Raw genomic sequence first — 4,241 nt, 5'->3', positions numbered from 1 at the left:
GTCTCCGTACCCGATCTCTGAGACCAGTTAGGGTTTCTAGTGACCAGAATACTAGGTGGCGACTCCCGGTCCATTTTTCACTGCTTAGAGACAAAGAATTCCTTGTCTCACCTTATTTTCCACAATAGATAGATAAACGACAACACCATCATGAAGGGTTCGTGGTGGGTAATCGCCGCGACGCCGCACACGTGCGACAGAATGGCGACTCCACTAGGGACCTTGTGGACTAAGCTTTGTTTTTGTCTGATTATCATGTTTTATTGTTTGGTTTGGGTGTTATTCATTTCCTCATACACTTTAATTTTGTATGTATTTGTTCATACTCTAAGGGGAATTTTATACTGAGAAACTTTAAGTTAGGTGAGGAACTAACAGCTTACCTTACGACTTTTAGTCAAGGTTTAAGTTTGTGTAAACCTCAACTCTTCGCTGAGAGCTTAGATTGGTAATGATTGGTGCACGTGCCATTAGCCATTATCTTACGGAGCCCCCATATTGCCTTCATGAGGCGCGATCACTGGGACAGCAAGAGGGACCATTTTTGAGACCAGGTAGAAAGCCACCCATCATGTAATGGCAAACCTATCCTTAGAGTATGAACTCCCTAATACGCATGTATACTACATTTGAATCGTACACATACACCCATTCATGATAAATAACATACATACATGCATCAGGTTGAAATATAGGTCCCCAAAAGAGTCTACAAACACCCGACTTCGAGCGAGAACATGGAAGATGAAGAACGCGCTCATCGTGATGCCCATATTTCAAGAAGAGTTGGAGTCTCTGAAGACAAGCGTGGGCTCGCCTTACTAGCTTACTCGAGCAAACACTGAGAAATGCCTCTGGTGAAGGGATTTCAAGTTGTTTGAGATCGCCAGAAGGGATCTCGTATTTTAATATTCATCAAAGAAGGTCGCCAGAAGGGACCTCATATTGAAACCATTTTCTTAGAAAAGCATGGAGTTTACTAAGAATTTTTTTTAAGCTGGGTTGGTCACCCGTTAGAATGGAGATCATTCTCCATTTTTTATACTTGGGTAGGTCACCCATAATAATAAGGCCATTCTTCCCCTTGGGTAGGGTCACCCAAAAGAATGAGACCACTTCTCCCCCTTTCCACTCGGCAGGTCACCCATCACAATGAGACCATCATTTTTTTCTGGGTAGGTCTACCCGTTAGAATGAAACCATTCTCCATTTTTTATACTTGGGTAGGTCACCTGTTAGAATGAAACCATTCTCCATTTTTTATATACTTGGGTAGGTCACCCATAATAATGAGGCTATTCTTCCCTCTGGGTAGGGGCGGGGGGGGGGGGGGGGTCACCCATAAGAATGAGACTTACTCCTCCCACCTTTCCACTTGGGTAGGTCGCCCATCACAATGAAATCATCATTTTTTTTTTTGCAGGTAGGTAGGGGGTGCACCCATTAGAATGAGACCATTCTTCATTTTTTTTACCTGGTAGGTCACCCATAATAATGAGGCTATTCTCCCCCTGGGTAGGTCACCCATAAGAATGAGACCACTCCTTCCCCTTTTCCACTCGCGGCAGGTCAACCCTCATAATGAGACCACACACACATTTTTGTTTTGGTTGTAGTTAAAGGAGATCGCTAGCTGGGATCTCAGGTTAAAACCCAACCACAACAACAGAGTTTAGTTTTGGTTAAAAGGAATCGCCAGATGGGATTCCAAGTTGATGGAGATCGCCAGAAGGGATCTCAATATTTCGATATTGGTCAAAGGAGGTCGCCAGAAGGGACCTCATATTTCAGCCTTGGTTAAAAGGAATCGCCAGATGGGATTCAAGTTTTTTTTTTGGTTAAGAAGATCGCCAGAAAGAGATCTCGAGATGACTAAATTTTGATCATAGTTTTTTGGGCTGAGGAGGATTGCTGTAAAGACAAAGTTCAGAGCGATCAAGCTCCAACCAGATCAGTTTCGGGAGTTCAGTTTTTTGGTTTATCTTTATAAATCTTACTGCGCAAAACCCCTGCTCCATAAGCTTTATAAAAAGGGGCATCCTGTTTGTAACCCATTTTTTTGGGTCCCCACAAAAAATAAATAATAATATCAAAAAAAAAGGAAGAAGGCCGGAACGGGTGTCGTTTTAACGACACTGTTCCTCTTTCTTCTTCCCCCCTCGAACGTGCAGCAGGGGGAGAAGAACCTTTGTTTTTTTAAAAAATCTTCCCGCCTCGCTCTCTCACACCCACAACTGACCGACCCCACGCCTTTGGACCAAACGATCCGAAGTCACTGGCCGCACTAGCAAAAGGACCAGCTCCTTTTTTCCCCCTGTAAATAGAGAACAAACCAGAGGAGAGAGAAAAAATACCCATCACGAAAACTCAAAGAGACCGAATAGAGGGGAGAGAGTTATATTTTTTTAAAACTGAAAGGAGAGGGAAGTTTTCAAACGAGGAGAGCACCATTGAAGAAAAGGCAGCACCTGCTCCTCTGCACGGGGAAGAAGAAGAAGGAAACAACTGCTGTCCTTAGGCTTCCCAGCCACTGTCACCTTCATAACCACTTGAGGCATCATCGGCTTCCTCTCTACCACCACTAGCACCATCAGCGCTGCCAAAAAACAGCAGAATCACCGTAGAGAGGGGAAGAGCAGTGTGAGAAGCAGAAGAAGAAAGGAAGGAAGCAGAGGAGAAACAGAGTAGAACTAAAAAAACACAGAGAATAAGGAGAAAGGCCGACCACCATTCCCAGCCATCCTCGGTTAGCAACCGTTAGTAGCACCGCCTTCAAAACCGCCACAGGTCAGCCCTCTGCCCCTTTATCTCATTTTACTGTTCATCTTCTTGCATGCAGAACGTGCACTGTGCACGTTCTGGAAGCAAGAAAATTAATTACCGGTTATTGTGCATGTGCCACAGTAACGGGCTAATTAATTAACTGGTACTATGCACACAGTAACCCGGTTACTGTGCATGAGCACAGTAACCGGCTAATTTATAATTACATGGTTACTGTGCTCAGACAGTAACCCGTTATTTTTGGTTATGGGCTGAGTCCAGCCCACAGTATATGGGCCTGGTCAGGCCCAGCCAGGATGGGTGGGCCAGGTCCGGCCCAGTTTTTTTTTTTTTTTTTTTTTTTAGAAGAAAAATTAAAAAATATTTTTTGGAATCTTACAATTTTTCCACGTATTCTTCACATTAAATTTTTGCTTAATTATTGGTTTGTATTTATTACATCGTTTAGAAATATATATCTTGTATTAAAATACCCGGTTTTCATCAAATTTATTATTATTTCATTATTTTTTTAAATATATCTTTCTTTTATGTATACGGCCAAGTCTCTCTAAAAATAAAAAACCTCATATTGTATTTTCATCACAAACAATTGAAAACAAAAAAAAAAAAAAAATATTGTTTTAGCATGCATTATGGCTTTAATAACTAGTTATTTAAAGTTCACAAGAACTTGACCAACATTTTTCAAAAAATCCAAAAAAAAATTATTTTGTTTTCTTTTAATAACCGGCGATTAACGAATTTATACGTAAAACGTCACTCCCGATATTAAAAAGGTTTTTTTTTATTTTACAACCTTAGAAGGTTAGAAATGAAAGGCTTTACCCGATAAGATAAGGACCTTCTTACCGAAGAGGATTTTCTTAAACCGTAGACAGACCAACAATTAGAAATACAATGAGACCTTAGATTCTTGATCAGACAAATAAAAACATATTCATATGCAGCTTACCTTAGGTAGGAAAATTTAGCGTATTTGGGGTGTAGCTAATACCTTCCCTTTATCGCAACCAGTCTCCGTACCCGATCTCTGAGACCAGTTAGGGTTTCTAGTGACCAGCAATACTAGGGTGGCGACTCCCGGTTTTTCCAATTTTTCACTGCTTAGAGACAAAGAATTCCTTGTCTCACCTTATTTTCCACAATAGATAGATAAAACGACAACACCATCATGAAGGTTGGTGGTGGGTTAATCGCGCGACGCCGCACACGTGCGACAGAAGAATGGCGACTCCACTAGGGACCTTGTGGACTAAGCTTTGTTTTTGTCTGATTATCATGTTTTATTGTTTTGGTTTGGGTGTTATTCATTTCCTCATACACTTTAATTTTGTATGTATTTGTTCATACTCTAAGGGAATTATACTGAGAAACTTTAAATTTATAACTGTTAGTGAGGAAACTAACAGCTTACCTTACGACTTTTAGTCAAGGTTTAAGTTTGTGTAAACCTC

Source organism: Populus alba, chromosome 17 (assembly GCF_005239225.2).
Source record: "Populus alba chromosome 17, ASM523922v2, whole genome shotgun sequence".
NCBI classification, from domain to species: domain Eukaryota; kingdom Viridiplantae; phylum Streptophyta; class Magnoliopsida; order Malpighiales; family Salicaceae; genus Populus; species Populus alba.
This window is presented reverse-complemented; position numbering follows the sequence as displayed.